Genomic DNA, 20,849 nt, shown 5'->3' with positions numbered 1-20,849 from the left:
TTATTCAATTCAGAAAATTTCTCATACCCCCCCCCCCAAAAAAAAACAACACCTGATACAGTGAGAAAATGCTGGTGGATGTCTATCACAGCGGTTATGTTAGCCGTCTGTATAACAGAATGAGGTTGGATCATCACTACCTGGATCCATGTGCCACCCAATCTAGACAGTGATTTCTCCTCCATGCAATCCCAAAGGCAGGTGGAGGGAATGAACATCCCTGTTTCCATGTGTGAACCAGCCCCATGGCAACGCGAAAGAGATCTCAGAAATTATTCCCTACCCTCCTGGTTGCCTTCCATCGAGAGGAGATGAAATAGCACCCTAGATGCCATGCTTCAGATAAGAGCTTCAACTGAAGCCTCATATATTTTGTTGATATTAAAGATCTTATGGCTTTTTGAAGCTGAGTGTTGGTATTAATCATTCGCTTAACACACTGTCAGGCTTTTCTCATTTTTAAAGCTGCCCCACCCCTTTAACTCAACGTCGCCATGCCAGCATGAAACATCTTTTCCCAAAGAGACACTTAGCTGAGGGGTAGCCCATCCTATCCTGAGGGCTCAAGGCTGATTGCAATTTAAGATAAATGCAATGCAGATGCTCTGTTGTGTACACACTATGGAGACCCTCCAGGCTAGAGTTTTCTTGAGATTGTATCCCACAGCATGTTCTTGATACAAGAATAGGGCATTGGAGGCAGATATATTCTGCTTAGTTTCCCCAAGGTTACATCACAATATTGTTGTTTGGTGCAACAAAACTGGGCAAAAATAAACCAGAACATTTGTGAGATTTCAGCAGGACATGATGGGATGATGATAAGGATGATGGTTTCAATTTATTACCTGTACTTCACTAGCAGGTGAACAAGGCCTGTTACAACAATACAGTGGTACCTTGGGATAAGAACTTAATTCGTTCCAGAGGTCCGTTCTTAACCTGAAACTGTTCTTAACCTGAAGCACCACTTTAACTAATGGGGCCTCCTGCTGCCACTGTGCCGCCAATGCACAATTTCTGTTCTCATCCTGAAGCAAAGTTCTTAACCCAAGGTACTATTTCTGGGTTAGTGGAGTCTGTAACCTGAAGTGTATATAACCCGAGGTACCACTGTATAAAATTCAGTATTAAAAAAACAGTTAAAACAAACCGCAATCAAAGGAAAAGGGTGGGTCCTGAAAACACACATCTCAGGCACAAAAGGTGTATTTTCAACATTCTCCAAAATCTGTACAGTGAAGATGGCAGGTATCCCTCTGTGCACTGACTGGAAATGAAGCAATGTGACTACCCCAAAACCTGTGCAGGTGCAAATGGTATGGAAGGCGGGATCATGTGTGACTGCCCTGATAGCATCATGGAATTGTAGAGCTGGGACCCAAAGAGCCATCTAGTCCAAACCTCTGTCAGATTGCAGGAATCACACCTGAAGGGGCCCTATCAAATATATATATTTTAAATGCCACAATATACTACGTATACTCCCACAAACACTGCATAGACACTGGGTGTCTTTCTTGCTGTCTTTCAGAAACCAGGCTAGCTCTGTCCTGTTTGCTTGAGTTTTTGATACTATTCAAGATCTTAGCTCAGACTCTGATGGAAACCAACTTGAATGGCTTCAAAAGGGATATAGACAAATTAATGGAGTTCTAAGCCATCGCATCTAGTGTTGGAGGTGTTAGGCCTCTGAATACCTGATCCTGGAGATCGCAGGAGGGGAGAGTGCTCTTGTGCTCAGCCTCTGCTTGCAGGTTTCCCAGTAGAGGAATCTGGTTGACTGTAAGAACACAACAAGATGGGCCCCCTCTGACCTGGACCACACTGGCTCTCATAACTACATCTATAAATGCATATTGCAGCCAAGAACTGCACTGTGCCATTTGCAGAGATGCAAAATCCAATAGATGGCCAAGTCTTGATATGCACATACACCTGAGTAGTGTGTATCAAGTCATTTTGCCATGGAACTGACAAATATTGAATTCCTCAAGCAGCCTGATGGAAATACAGAAAACAACTAAATTCCTAGGCACTTCTTTGAAGCCTTCCAGCACTGGTTGGCTTAGCACGAGCATCTCAAATCCTTTGTCTTGATGTTCCTCATTGCCTTGAGCTATGCTTTGAAACAGGGCCAGCTCACCCATGTGGCAAGGTGAAGCGACTGCCTCAGGCAGCAGGATCCTGTCTCCAAGCACCTCCTGCTGGTGCCATGGTATCAGCAATGGCTGTGGCGTTGATCCTTGGAGGCCATATTTGCTACTTCCTTAGCAGCTCCGTCCCATGCCACCTCAACATCAGTCTCTTGGTAAATAAGAGCACTGCTGATCTCTTTCTACCTTTATTCCCTTGTTTCTGATGTAGATATTAATTCACCCCTTCAAGGCACCATTTTGTGCCATCAGGTTCCAAATTGTCTTGGGCTGGCCAATGACACACAAATGTTAATGTTGCTCATTTGAAAGGGCTTGTTTGAAAGGCTGCTTTTGAAACATCACCCTTTAAGGGAAGGGGGGGAAAGGAGCAGTGAAGAGCTTGACCAAGGACATCCCATTACTCTCATGGTCATCTCCTCTCTTCAGGAACGGCGTAAGGCTCTCTGCTCTCGAAACTGCCAACAGCTTAAACACATGTATGGTTAGGACTCCCTTGCAAATAAACCAATTAATTGTGCTCTGTTCAATGATTCAATGATGGCCAACTCCATCTGTAGCAATTAGTTCATTTTAATTAAATAACTCACCCAGTGAAGTATTTGGGTTCATGTCCATCATTCCCAGTATTTATTGTGTGCTGTTTTCTCTATGCACATCAGGTTGGCCCCTATGACATGTCTCCCTAAATGAGGTATCTGTCACTTGACAATGCTATTGTTTTGTTTTACTGTGATTACAGTCTTCATTTAAAGCAGTGGTATACCACTTTAAAGAGTCGTGGTTTCCTCCAAAGCACCCTGGGAACTGAGTGCTAAGAGTTGTTACGAGATTCCCCCCATTTCCCTCCAAGAGCTGTGATTCCTAGGAAAGAGAGCCTGATTGTCAAACCGCTCTAGAAATTGTATCTCTGTGCGGGGAATAGGGGTCTCCTAAATTCACACTGAAGTACTGATGGATTCTCATGAGGACTTCATGTGGTTGTGTGGAGACCTGGAGGTTGGGAAAAATGAAAACTAGGGTATAAATCAGTATATAATATGGTGTGCCTTATATAAATTGTTGTGGTTGTTGCTATTGTTGTCTGACCCATTACTGTCTGATTCCTGTAACAAGAAAGTGGAGAAACAATTAATAACAAAGAAGCTGCAATAATAGGAAACCAGTGTATTCATGTGTTTGGAATCGGAAGTGGGTTTCATGTATATACAGGAATTCCTTTACGATGCCCTAGTATTCTGTATGTTTTAAAATAACTGTTGTTTTTCTTGATTTTCTTGTTTTATCCTTTTATAAACCACTTTGAGGGTTGCTTCTTCTTTCTTACAATGAAGAGGTGTATCAATAAAACAATCCTGTATTTTGAATTTGCTTTTCATTATACATTTTGTATTTTATGTTGGAGAAACATCATGGTGCACCTGTAGCAGCAAAACTGGATGTCTTCATCTGCCCCACTTCCAATAAAACATGTCTCTTCCATACTGGCCTCTAAAGGTTAAAAATAAAAAGGTAAAGGACCCCTGGGTTGCAGCGCTCATCTCGCTTTCAGGTCAAGGGAGCCAGCGTTTGTCCACAGACAGCTTTCCTGGCCATGTTGCCAGCTTCTGGCTCAACAGAACACCAAGATGAAAGCCAGAGCACACAGAAACACCGTTTACCTTCCTGCCAGAGTGGTACCTATTTATCTACTTGCACTGGCATGCTTTTGAACCGCAAGTTTGGCAGAAGCTGGGGCAGAGGAATGGGAGTTCACCCCGCCAAGGCGATTTGAACAGCCAACCTTCTGATTGGCAAGCCCAAGAGGCTCAGTGGTTTAGACCACAATGCCACCTGTGTCTCTACACCCACAGCAGATGCTGTAACTCTCCAGTGATTTGACTTTACCCCTGAAGACATACTCTTCCACTGTGTCCTGTGACAGATGGATGCCAACAATATGCAACTATCACACCCAAAATTCAACAAAAAATAATTGTGTAAAAAGAAAAAGAGAAATTGAAATGGACAGTTTTCCAATATTTCCCTCCCCACCAGTGCTTCGATTCTTTGGGGGGAGGTAAGGAGACCACCCCCCATCTCCTGACTTCTCTCACTTTTCACCAAATCTTCATACACACACACAAACACACACACACACCAATAGCCTGCTAAAAATAGTATCTGGGGAAAGCCCCCCCTCTCCAAAACACTCTATAATTCAAGCCCTGCTTGCTATCAACTAAACATTAAATAGCAATAGTACTTGTAAGAAAACTAAGATCAAAGAACTCTTTATACTTATTCCATTCAAAAATCAGAAAGAATCGAGTCAGTAATGTCATAGAAGATCACAGCATCCTTGCATATTCACAAAGGTATTGCGGGGGGGGGGGGAGGTTGAAATGAGATTATATTATCATGACCCAAATTGTCGCTATCGTAAAAAATAAGTTATTAACTCTGACAATTAGCACTTTAAAGAGGGATTACACATTAGAGAGGATCTACGCCACAGTGTGTAATTGAATTTAGACAAGGCCTTAGCCCAAACAGGCCTTGCCAGAGGAACCCGAATATTGGTCAGGTTGGGTTGAGACAGCCCCAGATTGCAGCTGGTTGGGTTGGGAGGGCTCAGAGCATTCGGGGCCTGTTAGGGGGTGATGCATCAGGCAGGAAGGTGTGTCACGTGTGGGCGGGGAGAAGGAGAAACTGCCAGAGAAAGGGACCCACCGGGCATCTGTATTGTAGCAAAATTAACGTTTGAGGCTGAAGGAAATCTCCACATGGCAGTGAGAAAACAAAGGGTGTTTATTGCCAGCAATAAAGGCTCCAAATGCTGAACAAAGCCCAAAAGGGCGGGGCCTGCTTTATATACATAGCTGTTATTTGTTAAAGCAATACATATGCATAAACTTCCTCCAATCTAAAGTTACAACACAATACTAATTGTACCATGTGTGGTCTTTCCTTCATTACCTATTCATTAGGCAAGGAAACAAAGGACTCTCTCTTGTCAAATGTAGACACTTAGGAATGTTGTTTATAACCTTGGAACTAAAGCTGCTCCTAGCACAAGATAAGGCACTTACAAAGAAACAACAGACGACTTCCGGGTTGGCGCCATCGCCGAGTGGCGGACTCCCTCCGAGCTCCGGAGGGAGCCTGCTCGGCAGGGGCTGGGTCCTACCGCGCCAGCGACGCGGGGACCCTCAAAAACCATGGGCGCTGAAACCCATGGGCATGGTGACTCGGCTGGCACCTTTTGCGCCCCCCCGACCCGCGAAGGAGCCTTTTTAAAGGCTGCGGAACGGGTGACGGGGGGGTGCTTTGAGTCCTCCGCTTCCCCTGCCGAGCGAAGCCGCATGCCATTCGACGGAGAGCGCTGACTTCTTCTATTGAAAATTTGGACTTAAAAGAATAACCCGTGAGTAATTGGAACCTGGACTAAAAAGGGGGATAATTTTTTTAAAAAATTCGGAGCGAGCGGGGGAGGCGCAAAAAGGAAGTCAGCCCCCCTCCCCCCTGTCGTAGAGGAGTTAAAGTAAAGGATTTGACAACTAAGATCGAGCGCAACCCTATTTTGACAAAGTTACTAACTTCGCGATGGAAAATTATAAGACTGAGCTGGAGGAGAAAAGTGGAATTGAATTAAAAAGCAACACACACACACACACCCCGGAATCCTGGGAGCGATTTGTGAGAGCGCCGGGAGAAGAGAAAGAGAGGTTTTGACAGCTGTCAAAGAGCTGTCAAAGCGGAAGAACAAAAATGAGAACCTTGTTACGAGGACTTTGCCGGTTACATTTGTTATAAATTGGATACAAATTGCTTAAAACAAGGAATAACAAGTTATTTGGACTGGTGGGCGTGATCTGGAAGGGAACTGAGTTATTGCAATCCACCTAGAGGAGCTGAGGGATATTACAAGTATTGTTGGCTTGGAACTTGAATAGAACTTTTTATCTCCTGGGAAACTGCAGGAATGGAACACTATTTTGTCTACAGAGGTCTACACACTAAAGGAGACAATAGATTTATCTATTGAAGAATGGAAGGGACTTGGCATAATGTTTTGTTCCTGAATAACAGAGCCTCTGCAGAGGAATTAGAAGCTTTTGGAATTAGAACATGTGTGCAGGAGAGCAGGAAAAAAAAAGGAGGAGAGGGATTAACAAGAACAACAAGAACAACAAGAATTGGATAAAGTTGGAAGTGGGAACATTTGGGACATCCAGATTTGAAAAGTCTAAGAAATAAAATTGGAGTTTTTACTCCTAAATATAAAAATCTGGATGGAAGAAATGGGCCTTTTTGAGATAGACTGCTTCCAAGATTGGACATTCGAAATTAAAGATGACTGGTAAAGGACTATGGCCTAGATAGATGTGGGAGCTCCAGGAAGACATCGGACGTTGATGAATCTTGGGAATGCAACCGGGAAAGGGGGGAGGGAAATTTGGAATCCAAAGGGCATAAAATTATATTTGATTATCTTAATTATATTTTACAATTTTATTTTAATTAATTATATTTGATTATTTTAATCTGTATTGTATATTAAAGGAGGGAACGCGCGGAAGGGAACAGGTCGATTTTAGGGGATGGGAAAATATTTTTAAAACTGGGCTAATGATAATAAGTTCAAAATCTGGGATAAGAATTTGCTGAATTTATTTGTAAAAATTGGAATACAAGAGGGGGAGGGGAGGGGAAGTCCTGGAAAGATGTTACTGAAAATAAGATTTTAAATTGGGATGTTTTGTTCTTTTTATTTCTCTTGTAATTGGAAATTTCTAATAAATATTATTTAAAAAAAAATACAAAGAAACAACAGACACAAGGCCTCTAGCCTGGCTAGTTAGCTGAGCTTATAGGTCTCTATGTGCATCAGTATCTTCGTGGAGAAAGGTAGGGATGAGGATGGAATGGCCTTTTCTGCCCAGTCTCTCCTTCTTCCCAACCCAAAAGCAGCACCAAACAAGATTGGGTCTTCACGCTTACCAGCCAATTCTGCATGGTGCTGGTTGCTGTTCCTTTGGTTGCTGAGAAGCCACTTGCATAGAAGTAGTAACCTGTCAGCCTCTTGTGAAGGGCCTTTGACAGGCAGGTGAGACAACCTGTTGGCCATCGGGCATTATAATGGCATTATGTGATTGATAGAGGGTTGTCTCATGCACCTGTCAATGTTGGCCCATAGGAAGACATAATGATCTGGTCTGTCACGCCAAAAATGTTCCCCATTCCTGATTTAGAGCTTAAAAAAAAGAAAAAAGGAAAAACCTTGGCAAATGACCCTATTTGGGGTCAAGGAACAGTCTGTAACTTTCTTGCTGCTAAACTGCAAGTCTCATTGTAGAAGAAGAAGAGGAAGAGGAAGAGGAAGAGGAAGAGGAAGAGGAAGAGGAAGAGGAAGAGGAAGAGGAAGAGGAAGAGGAAGAAGAGGAGGAGGAGGAGGAGGAGGAGGAGGAGGAGGAGGAGGAGGAGTTTGGATTTGATATCCCGCTTTATCACTACCCGAAGGAGTCTCAAAGCGGCTCGCAATCTTCTTTCCCTTCCTCCCCACAACAAACACTCTGTGAGGTGAGTGAGGCTGAGAGACTTCAGAGAAGTGTGACTAGCCCAAGGTCACCCAGCAGCTGCATGTGGAGGAGCAGGGAAGCGAACCCGGTTCACCAGATTACAAGTCCACCGCTCTCAACCACTACACCACACTGGTTCTCTTAACCACTACACCAAAGCTCTTAACCACTACACCACAGTGTACCACTAACTTGCAAGGTCCACTGTGCTCAGTCACAGGTGAAGAGATGGAGGGGTGAGGGTCAAGGCTGGGCTTTGCACAGATCAGTTTGCTGTGCCTGAATTATAACAATTAAGCAGCCACCAAACCATTTGAATCCAGCCTCTCTCGTATGACATTCATGTAGGCCAACCAAAAATATTAACAGTGGGGTGCACATCAGAAAAACATAAAAAAGGAGGGCAGTTGAAAAGCACTTTGGCTCCTAACAAGCATGGGCTGTATTTTAACCCTCGACATGTCAAGCATTGGCATGTCTCCTGGGGGATCGAAGATCTAAGGTTAACAACTTTGTGTTTTAAAAATTCATTGAAGTACGAACGATATTGTTGCCACTGAACATACTTTGCAAGGAGCCAAGGGTGGGGAGAGAGAGAGAGAGAGAGAGAGAGAGAGAGAGAGAGAGAGATACCCCCATAGGATACTTGGCAATTAACTCCAGCACTGTCAGCAATCTTTGGAGAAATTTCTGAAATGTGGCAAAACCCTTGCCTTCACTGCACGCAAGACAAAAAGCTTCTGCAGCAACAACAGCCAGCATTGCAATATGTGTGTGTATGTGTGTGTGAGTCTTAGTTCTTAACCAAGCCGCTAATCACGCAAATTATTGCGACTAATTACATCTGAAGGTCTAATTAATTCTTTCAGTACCACATCATTTAGTACGCATTCACAACACAGCACCTGTTTTGAAAATCCTCGCAGTTAATTTGTTTATAAACAAACACTATTTGCATAAAATGTTTAATGACTGGTTTAACCGCCACTACAATACTCCCGCTTTGTCTTAGCAGAGCCGAGGTCATCGAAGGCCACCATAAATTAATTTTAAACTATACAAATTAATTTAAATAGAATGTGCGAATTTCTCATTAATAAAGGAAACATTTCTAACATGTTAATTAATATCTCTGTAACAGGCTAATTACTGTCTGCATAACAAGTGCATCTACTACCCTACCTTAAAGGGTATACTAAAAAAGAGGGGGGGAGAGATACCAACAGAGCAAAACATTCGGCACGTACACTCATCATAATTATGTCTGGAATACATTTCAGGATAGCAGAAAGAGAGAATGAACAACCACTTTGGTATTTTTAAAAATGGCTATTTAAGTCAGCTCTGCCTAACTTAAACCATCTTGGCCACTACTGTCATCTCTCACTGAATAGAGGAACACTGGAAGCTGCCTTATACTGAATCAGGCCATTGGTCCATCTACCTCAGTACTGTCAACACTGACTGGCAGCAGCCCTCCAGGGCTTCAGACAGGGAAGTTTTCTCCAGCCTACCTGGAGATGCTTCCAGGGATTGAACCTGGGATCTTCCGAATGCAAAACAGATGCTCTCCCACTGAGCTAAGAACAGTACTCTTAGGTTCAGGCTGGAGTCCTCTCTGCTAGTCCAGCATTCTGCTTCCCACAGTGACAGTCAGAAGCCTCCAGGAAGCCCACAAGCAAGGAGCAAAGCCAGGAGCAGGAACAGTTGGTAAAGGAAGAACCAGCTGGTTTCTTCAGAGTCGCCTCCTCATTTTTCATAGCTGCTACCTTCACTCTCAGTTGGCACTCTCCCAATGCTAGTCTCTGAACTCGGTCCTGAAGGTAGGATTGGAACCACGGTAATACAGTGCCCCCAATTCGCATTTCCCAAAGATGATCCAGAAGGATACCATGGTCAAACACAGAAAGCAAGGATGCACTTAATTTTAAACTTTACAGTCACACCTTAATCTTGGCAACTATATCTCATGGACATGTCTTCAGCACTTGATCTGAAGGAATTTGTCACCAAAAAAATTGCAAAGGAAAAGGCATGCAAAGTGAGATTTGGATGCACCTGACACTGAAACTTTTAAGAGACTTAAGCTTTAACATCACAGTTCACAAGGTTGTTCAACATGATTTGTGTGCGTTGAAACATTTTCTTCTGTATTTGAGGAAGATAATCAAATGTTGTTCTATTACTTATTCTTGCCATTTAAAATAAATTTAGCCATTTCACATTTTTTGCCAGTTCAGGTGTAGGGGGATGTCCATCCAGAGTCTGATAATACACCATTGCTTTGGAAGATGTAGCATAGATCTGACAGCTTAGCACATGGAGCCAAGGTAGCTTCGGTAAGTACATTGGTAGTACATACTTTCATTTCGTTTGAGAATAACATCACACAAAAAAGTTATTCCAAGATTGCAAAATGTGCTTCCACATTAGACAACACATGCATCCCTCCACATGCTTCCATATATGGGGACCACATAAAGAAATACACTTCTAATTAGTAATCAACCTTCCTGCGATTCTCACAGCCTGCCTGGAAGTTCTGTGTGCAAGAATGAGGGCTGCCCCTTCTCAATATAGACAGATCCTACAAAGAAAATTAAATATAATCACCCTGCCTTCCTATCGAGCATATTCTTTGCATGAGTCATCCTTGAAATATGTTTATAGTTCCGAAGTTTGTTTCTGATTTGCAAGCATTTTCACATTTGATAAGCACCTGTTGTAAATTTCCATCCACTCATGAACCATTCTTACGATGGGGAGCTAGGAACTGTAAAATATATTTATACATCCTTCACCTGGTGGAGTGTTGCCCCTTAATGCACATTCTGATAAATTCATATCATTGAATTTCCCTGGGCTTTGTAGTGGAAGAAGACCCACTTAAAAAGGAATGTGACTATTCTGTTCTGAGGGCCGCACTCCTTTCTCACCAACCTTCCGGGGTCCGCTTGCCAGTGGTGGGCAGGGCCAGAGCCAAAAATGGACAAAACAACTGGTGTAGGTGTTACCTCTGTACAGTAATAATAATAATAAATTTAGGTTACTGTACACACACACACACACACACACACACTCCAGGCACGGGAGAGGCATTACAGTGGTGCCTCACAAGACGAAAAGAATCCGTTCCGCAAGTCTATTCGTCTAGCGGTTTTTTCGTCTTGTGAAGCAAGCCCATTGACGGCTTAGCGGATTAGTGCTATTAGCGCTATTAGCGCTATTAGTGGCTTTTAGCGGCTTATTGGCTTAGCGGATAAGCAGATAAGCGGCTTAGCGGCTTAGAAAAAGGGGGGGAGAAAAAACCCGCAGGAACTCGCAAGACGGAAAACTCTTTTGTCTAGTGAGTTTTCCGTCTTGCGAGGCATTCGTCTTGCGGGGTACCACTGTTCAAGGACACATGACCAGCCAAGCAAAAGCAGTTGTGGAGGTTGCGAAGCAGAGCTGGTAAATGCTGTGTTTGCTTGGGATTATGGGCTATGAAACAGTCCCAAGAGCCAGATAAAAAGCCCTGGAGGTCACATTGGGCTTTGAGTTTCCCCATCCCTGGTGCAGGGATATTGTTTACCAGGTGAGCTCTTTCAGCATGGAGCGGTAGTTAGGGTGTTGGACTACCTGGGAGACCAGGCTTCAAATCCCCACTCAGCCACAAAGCTCATCCTGGACCACAGTCACTCACTTTCAGCCTAACCTACCTCGCAGGATTGTTGTAAGGATAAAATGGGGAGGAGGAAAACAATGGCAGTAGACAGATTAATAAGTAAGAAGCTGCATTCAGTTTGACAAGCAGTCCTTGCAGAAATATCAATGGACCCCACATTTTCTTCCAACTTGAAAGCGCAACTCCCTCCCCACTTTTAAGCAGGGGTCGAGAAGCAGTGGCTCCTCCAAACATTGAAAGTCGCATGCAATTCTCCTTGTCCCTGGCCAAGGGCTGGGGGATGATGGGGAGCTGGAATAAAACAGCATCTGATGGGCCACATCTTCTATAAAGCTTCTGCAATATGGAAGCTGAATGAAAGGCAAATGGGTAGTAGGAGTAGTATTTCTGCTGGAGATACAAATGGGGGAATGAAAGTGTGCTGTTGTAACACTCTCTTTGCAGTTTGTTTGCTGTTTCATAAAATTTATACGCTGCTTGATTGTAAAAAAACAAGAGCAGTGCGGTTTACAAAAAAACAAAACAATATAATGTACAACAGTCGTTCAAAACATAGAAAAAGTTAAGATACTAAAACAGGTTAAGACTCACACCAGTTTTCTAAGGACCCGGCTTTTCTAAACAAGAATGTTTTTAGCCGGATGTGCTTGAATCCTGCTTGCTAGTTTCTTGCATGCAGCTGTTCAGTCCCTGTGAGAACAGGATGCTGGACTAGATGGGCCATTGGCCTGATCCAGCAGCCCTCTTCTTATGTTAAAACATGGGGCAGTGGGTGCTTCTTTAGGATGCTAATCTCATTATGGGGGAGAGTGGCCTGTATCTTTTCCCATTCTGCTTTCGTTAGGCACTCGGTACACTGCTTTCCTTAGCAAGTCCTAGCAATAGCTCAATCTCACTTTGCTACAAAAGCTCCAAGGGCCTTGAGGATATGCATTTGGTGTAAACAAAGCAGACTTTTAATTCGAGGAGATAACGCGGTCAGCAGCACAGCTGTTTGCGGGGGAACAAGGCCAGAGCAGGGCCGGAACCACCCCTCTGCTTTTTTCAACTTTTAATAAGTTATAGGACACACACACACCCCACTTTCCCATGCCCAAACGGTACCCTAAGTAATGCTCCCCACTTCTCAACCATCACCACCTCCCCATTCACCTATCGCTGGCATGCCACGGACACCCCAAATGGGCTCCCTCCCCGTCGAGGGTTCTGCAAAGAAAAGGCGGCCGCCGTGTGAAAAATTATCTTTTAAAATGGAGTTTAATTTGCATATAAGGAACGGGAGATTTATGGCACGCAGCCTAGCTCGGCACTGCATCTGCCTAGGATCAGTCGTAATTTAGATGGCTTGTGACCGATCTTAAATTCTAAAGCACAGGGAAGATGAAGTGCTCTGTTGCCATGTTATTGTCAGGAGTCTAAGACTTACCAGAGATTTATTAGTAATCTTATCACAAACATGTCTCAAGTTTTTGCTTTTAATATGGGCCAAGCTCCTCTGAGGAATGTGCCTCCCTGCAATTATATTTCTGAATGCATGCATTCTGAAGCTTAGTTGATTTCCTTCCCAAAATAAAGCGACCCATCACAGCACTACAGTAGCTCAGGCACATTTTTCCTCCGCTACTTAATAATCAATGTATTCATCATTTTAAAAAGAAAAAGAAAAAAAAAATCCTGAGGCCCCGAAGCAATGGTTTTTTAGCATATTCTAATGACTAGCGACTTGCAAATTACATTGACCTTTCATGTACATTCTGTAAGCACCTTGTTCTAATGTGTACTGTATTTATAGTTTGCCAATACAAACTAGCCAAAGATTGGATAATTACTGTAATCTATTAGCTCGATTGCTTTGCCTGCTCATTTGTAGCCTGGGCCACGCCAAGCCATTTTCCAAAGCTGCCCTATCTTTCATCTGCTGCAAGCTCTGAAACTCAGGATGGAAGGCTTGTCTTCATGTTAGATGCTCTTGCGTTGCCGGCCAATGTACGTCTACTCGGGAGTAAGTCCTATGGCATTGCATGGGATTTACTCCCAGCTAGGGGTGGACACAATCCGTCAATTTCAGCTCCCCATTTTTCCAACCTCAATCTCATTTCCCATATAAGATTCCAGTTTATATATTTTTAAAAGCTGTACAAAAATGTGTCTGCTTTTCTTTAAAGATACACATTTTGTTACGCAACTGTGCCTCATATACTCATTTTTGCAAGCAGTTTCCCATGATATAATGCATCATTTTCACTAGTAACATTTTTCCCCCTAGGTGAACTTCTCTCTAATATATGCAAGTTCTGTACACATTTTTTTTCCTTTTGGTTAGAAAACTGCACCACAACATTCAGATAAGTGCAGATTTTGAAGGCCAGCTGTGCTTCAGGAAAGTGCCATGGATGCCAGTTTTGTAGCCGAGAGCAAAACATGAAGGCGGGCCTGACCCAGCTCAAGGATCGATTTATTTTCAAATAAAAGGATATTTCTTGATCCTCAGTGTCAGGCTGCTCTTTGCAACTGACAGAAACCACAGCTTGCCAGGTGTAAAATGTAGGTGAAAAAAGGAAAGCCCTCCTCCAACTTTCAACCCATCACCTTGGCTTCTGAAGAGCATTTAAGAATAGCTTCTTGCTCCTGGTCTCCTAAGGAGGTGTGTGTTCATGTGTACAAATTTGGGGAAGGATGGAGAGGGCTGCTGATCTCAACGTTTCACACAATGCCTTAAAATCATTTCCTAAAAGCAGTGGTTATTGCAGCTGCTGTCAGATAAGAGATCCCACACTGCAAGAATTAGTTCAGGCCTTGTTTCTGTTCCTCTCGGTTGACAGTCTATTTCAAAGACAGTTATGGATAGATAACACTGCAGACACTGGTAATTAAAACAACACTAATTTTGTCTCAGTGGCTGCACTTTGTTGTTTGAAATCATCTATCATGGCCTTCATGCTTCATACAATGAGAAGACATTTGTCTAGTCTCTCTTTTTGCTTGGTCAACACTTTTGCTAATACCCCAAGCATACCTGAATGCTATTATACTTTTTATTATTATTATTAGGGAGGGGGGCAGAGAGATAACGTTCTTGGTTTTTGACATTTTTTACCCCGATTAACAAAGCAAGCCGGCGCACTCTCTCAAATGAGTATGCTGTGGCATCTGTAAGGAATTATGTTATCATGTCCACGTTGATTTCTTTTGTTTCAGATGATTTTCAGGAGATCAACAGCAACAACAACAGAGCAGGCCCTGCTCATTTGCACGACAGAGTAAATCGCCATGATACCAATCTCTATTCCCTGTGGATAATAAAAAAAGCAAAAACCCTCTTAATCTATACATCCACAACAAAATAAATGTTACATATCCTCTGGGGGTTGGGTATATATACCTAGATATATAGATATTGTATTCTGTGTGCATTAGTCTAATTGATAGAAAGACACTAAAGTTCACTTCAGAGGACTTCCGGTCGGCGCCAGCGTTTGATGGCGGTCCTAGCCTCGAGCTCCGAGGCAGGACTGCTCCGTAAGTTCGGGTCTTACCCGCTACGGCAAGCGGGGGACCCCTAAAATCACAGGCGCTGAAGCCTGTGAGCAAGGAGATTCGGTGGGCACCTTTGCGCCCCCCCGGCATCGTGAAAGAGCCTTTTTAAAGGCTCCGGAGCGGCATCGGGGTGAGCGCGGTGCTGAGGATCGCTACCCAGCTTACGGAGTGAAGCCGCGTCGCCATTAACGGAGAGCGCCGATTCCTTTCTGAAATCAACGATTGGCAACAACAATACCCGTGAGTAAGATCACAAAAGTAAAACGGGACTTAAAAAATTTAGAAGATTTGGCTGAAAACGGGAAGGCAAAATTAAGGAAGTCAGCCTCCCGGAACTGCATGACTAACGGAGCAATGAAAAGACTAAGCTGTGTTTAAATGGACTTTCCTTTTAACTCTTATTAAACCAGACATCGAAAGGATCTCCCCCCTGTTGTGCAGGAGAAGGGGGGGAGGAAACAGAATTAATTTATCCTGCAAAAGAAAGGGATAAGGAATAAAAAACCTCTGCTGCCGATACTTCTGGCCAGGCTGCCGGAGCAGCGATCGCCTGAAAAAAGGAACTGTCAAGTGAGCTGTCAAAGGACAGCGGCTACAAAATAAGACTTATTTTGAAACATACTCGGGACTTTGGTGGATTACAATTTTAACAGTAAAGTGCTACAAACTAAAGACCTTTAATGGGATTTCTGCCTTTGGACTTTTTGTTTCTTTGTTCTGGGTGCCTTTGGATGGTTACAATTTCCTCCTCTAGAGGGCTTTAGTTACATTACGGTGTATCCAGTGGGATTTTCCACTTACAACTTTCCTGTGTGAATGACCTTGAGTTATGAGCAACCCGCCAGAAGAGATCTCAACAAGAAGTAAAACAAAGCAGGCTCAAAAACAAGCTCAAAAAAGAGGCTCCTTATCAGGAGCAGCAGCTGCACAAGAAAAAATAACAGCAGCATCAATGGAGTCAATGACACAGGCCCTGCTTAAAATAAATCAGTCACTAGAAGTACTCACTAAGCAATCTGCAGAACTTACCAAACAGTCTACAGAGAACTCTAAAAAACTGACGGAGTTGACAACAAGACTAGACCTGAATACAACAACAATTTCATCTAATACAGATTCTATAAACCGTTTGGTTCAAGAATCTACGGAAACAAGGAGAATAGCTGAGAGCGCTAGGTCCACTGCTGAAGAAACCAAAGGAAAGTTTGCGCCTATTGTAAAAAAAGTACATGAACATGATTCAGCATTAGCCCTACTAGAACTGGAAAGGAAAAGTAAGAATCTGAAATTAAGACTGGTTCCAGAAGAGGAAGAGGACAAGCTTGGGGAATTCCTCACAGATAAATTTCAAGACTTCTGGAATGATGAGCTAGATGGAGAGGAAGATGAATTTATGATAACTTCAGCCTTTCGGATTGGCAGGAAGCAAGGGAAGAAGCCAAGAGATTGTTTAATTACCTTAGGATCAAAGGAACAAAGAGACAAAATATTGAACCTACACTTCCAGAAGGCCTTGGTCATTAAAAATTCTCAGATTCAAATCTTCAAGGATATTCCTAAATATTTTTTGGAGGTTAGATCTCAATTTAAAGAACTAGTTGATCTACTTAAGAAGAATAATATCCCATTCAGGTGGGAATTTCCACAAGGGCTGTCCTTTAGCTTCAAAGGGAAGAAAATTAAAATAAAAACAAACCAGGATAAAGAGTTCTTTTTGGAAAGAAACCAAGAGGATCTTCAGAAAGGAACTGTCAGTGAGGAGGAAGTACCGGACATCTCAAATCTATCTTTTGGACTGAACCGAGCACCGACCGAGGAGGAACAACAACTTGGTGCAGTCGGTGGAAGATCTACCCAGTAACCAAAATGTCTCTGCAACTCTTCAGTTGGAACTGCAATGGTTTGAACCACCCTCGAAAAAGGGGCCAAGTATTTCATTTATTAAAGAAGGAACATCTAGATGTAATCTGTTTACAAGAAACCCACATTGCCAGGATACATAGAAAACTTTTAACAAACAAGAGATTAGGACAAGAATTTATATCATCAGATAGAGTCAAGAAAAGAGGAGTTGTGATTTATGTCAAGGAAAAATTTGAACCAAAATTGATCTTTAAGGATGATCAAGGAAGATACCTGGCAGTGGAAATTCAAATTCATGGAGAAAAAATATTGATTGTTGGAGTTTATGCACCAAATGAGGGGAAGGCTGAATTCTTCAAGAAGTTGCATGAGACTTTAATGGACTTTTTGGACTTTAAAATTATAATGATGGGCGACATGAATGGAGTCGTCTCTACAAATATGGATAAGGCCCAAAGACAAATAATAACTAATGATGGAAGACTACCAAAGACTTTTTTTGACCTGACTGACACTATGGATCTGATTGATATTTGGAGAACTAGGAACCCTCTGGAAAGGGAGGGGACCTTCTTCTCTGAAGCAAAAATGACATGGACTAGAATTGATCAAATATGGATTTCTAGTAATCTGGCATCAAAGGTTAAAAAAACAGAAATCTGCCCAAAGACCTGCTCTGACCACAATGCTGTCAAGATGGAAATGAAACTGACAACAGCTGGAACCTTCAGATGGAGAATGAATGACACCCTCTTTGGAGATGAAGAAATTTGTAAAAAGGCCCAAAAAACACTTAAAGACTACTTCGAGATTAATTTGAGATCTGACACAGAAAAAAGAATCATTTGGGACGCAAGTAAAGCCGTGATGCGTGGCTTCCTAATACAACAGAATTCAATAAAGAGGAAAAAACAGAATGAGAAGAAAGAGAAAATTTGGAATCTAATAAAAGAAGGGGAGAAGAAACTGAGATCTAAGCCTAAATCCCAGGAGATATTAAGAGAAATAAAATTCTATCAAACACAATATATGGAATTGATGAACCAGGAAATAGAATGGAAAATTAAACAAATGAGACAAAAGACTTTTGAGTCTGCAGATAAATGCGGGAAGCTACTGTCTTGGCAACTGAAAAAGAGACAAAAACTGAATACAGTGACATCACTCGAAGTAGATGGGAAATCTATTAATAAACCAAATGAGATAAGTAATTGTTTTCAAAGTTTCTTTAAGAAATTATACAAACAAGGGCCAAAAAATGAACAGGAGATAGAAGAATTTATTGGAAAATACGGACTATCAAAAATCTCTGAAAACAACAGAAGGAGTTTAAATGAGAAAATTACAGATCAAGAAATAGAGAGTGCCATCCAGGATATGAAGCTGGGAAAATCACCAGGACCAGATGGACTAACTGCGAGATATTATAAAGTATTGAAGGACTGGTTAATACAACCACTGAAAGAAGTTTGCAATCAAATTTTGGAGGGGAAAAGGGCTCCCGAATCGTGGAAGGAAGCATTCATTTCACTTATACCAAAGACAGAAACTGAGAAACATCAAGTTAAGAACTACCGCCCTATATCACTTTTGAATGTGGATTATAAAATTTTTGCAGACATTCTAGCAAAAAGATTCAAAAAAGTTTTGTTAGAGGAGATTCACAGGGACCAAACAGGCTTTCTACCAGGCAGGCAATTGTCAGACAATGTGAGGAATATTATAGATATTCTAGAACTTTTGGAAACTGATATAAATAGAAAAGCTGTTTTGATTTTTGTGGATGCAGAGAAAGCCTTTGACAATATTTGTTGGAGCTTTATGAAGAGGAATCTCCAAGGAATGGGGGTAGGCAAGAACTTTGAAAATGGTATAAGTGCAATTTATTCTGAGCAAAAGGCTAAACTTATTGTAAATGGTATGGTTATGGATGAAATTCCAATAGAGAAAGGGACACGACAGGGATGCCCAATTTCCCCTCTATTGTTTATATCGGTACTGGAGGTTTTCCTTAATATGATTAGAAGAGACCAGCTGGTTAAAGGTATACAGGTCGGAACTAAACATTATAAGCTAAGAGCATTTGCAGATGACTTAGTTTTGACATTACAACAGCCAGAAACTAGCACGAAAAGAGTTCTGGAACTTATTGAAATATTTGGTCAGGTAGCAGGTTTTAAATTGAATAAACACAAGACAAAGGTGTTGGAAAAAAATCTTACGGTGGGGGAAAAAGACAGTTTTCAAAGAGAAACTGGTTTGGAAATTACTAAAAAGGTAAAATATCTGGGGGTGAACTTAACATCTAAGAATGTGAACCTATTTAAAGATAATTATGAGAAATGCTGGGCTGAAGTCAAGAAAGATTTCGATATATGGTCAAGATTGAGACTTTCCTTGTTAGGCCGAATTGCTGTAATTAAGATGAATGTATTGCCGAGATTGTTGTTTTTGTTCCAGACATTGCAAATTTTAGATAAGATGGACTGTTTCAAGAAGTGGCAGAAAGATATATCTAAATTTGTCTGGCAGGGCAAAAAACCCAGAATTAAATTTAAGATTTTGACTGATGCAAAGGATAGAGGGGGCTTTGCCCTGCCGGACTTAAAACTTTATTATGAAGCAGCAGCTTTTTGCTGGCTGAAACCATGGCTACTTCTTGAGAATACAGACATTCTGGACTTGGAAGGTTATGATAATAGTTTTGGTTGGCATGCATATTTATGGTATGACAAGGTAAAGGTACATAGAAATTTTAAAAATCATATTATTAGGAAAGCATTGTATAATGTATGGAATCGATATAAAGACTTGTTTGAAAGTAAAACCCCCAGGTGGCTGTCACCAATGGAAGCTAAGGCGGTAAAAAGACTGAACATGGATACAGACTGGCCAAAATATTGTGAAATTACAGAATATGATGGTGAAAAGTTGAAACTACAGAGTTACGAGAAATTGAAACCTAAAGTCCGAGATTGGTTACATTACTACCAGATTAATGAAACTTTTAAGCAGGACAGAAAACTAGGATTTCAGAAGGAGAGGTCAAAGTTAGAAACGGAATTGCTAGAACCCAATACTAAGAATTTGTCTAGAATGTATAATCTGCTGCTAAAATGGAACACACAAGATGAAACGGTTAAATCAGCCATGATTAAGTGGGCACAAGATATTGGTCATGATATTATGTTTGCTGACTGGGAGCAGTTATGGACCACAGGTATTAAATTTACGGCATGTAGTGCCCTGAAAGAGAACATAATGAAAATGATCTATAGGTGGTACATGACCCCAGTCAAGCTTGCAAAGATATATCATTTGCCCAATAACAATTGCTGGAAGTGTAATGAATGTGAAGGAACCTTTTATCACCTTTGGTGGACCTGCCCAAAGATTAAGGCCTACTGGGAAATGATCTATAATGAAATTAAGAAAATCCTTAAGTGGACATTTGTAAAGAAACCGGAGGCTTTTCTCCTGGGCATGGTCGGCCAATTGGTACCAAAGAAAGATAGGACCTTTTTTATGTACGCAACAACAGCAGCAAGAATCCTTTTGGCGAAGTATTGGAAGACTAAAGAATTACCTACTCTGGAAGAATGGCAGACCAAGGTGACTGAATTTATGGGACTGGCAGAGATGACCGGCAGAATCCGTGACCAGAGGAAAGAGACAGTGGAGGAGGACTGGAAAAAATTTAAAATCTATCTTAAAAATTGTTGTAAAATTTCGGAATGTTAAGATGTCAGGGGATTGGACACAAAGAATTACAGCTATAAAACGAAATTTATAAAGCAGAAACTCTTTTTAAAGAGAATTAAATATAAAAATGGGATGAAGAATTGCTAAAAATTTTGAAATTTGGATGCAGTGAAGGGGAGGTTTGGGGAAGTCGCATTATGTTTGTTTGTTTTTTGTTTATGTTGTAAAATCAATAAAAATTATTATAAAAAAAAATAAAAAATAAAGTTCACTTCAAAGTACATTTTAATGCCGTTATATGCCCTGCGTTTAAACATTAAGAACTACACCAAGCAAACGCTTTTCTATCAGAGCTATTAAAATTCA

Source organism: Podarcis erhardii (genome assembly GCF_964252035.2).
Source record: "Podarcis erhardii genome assembly, chromosome: 7".
Lineage (NCBI taxonomy): Eukaryota > Metazoa > Chordata > Lepidosauria > Squamata > Lacertidae > Podarcis > Podarcis erhardii.
Note: the sequence above shows the minus strand (reverse complement) of the source record.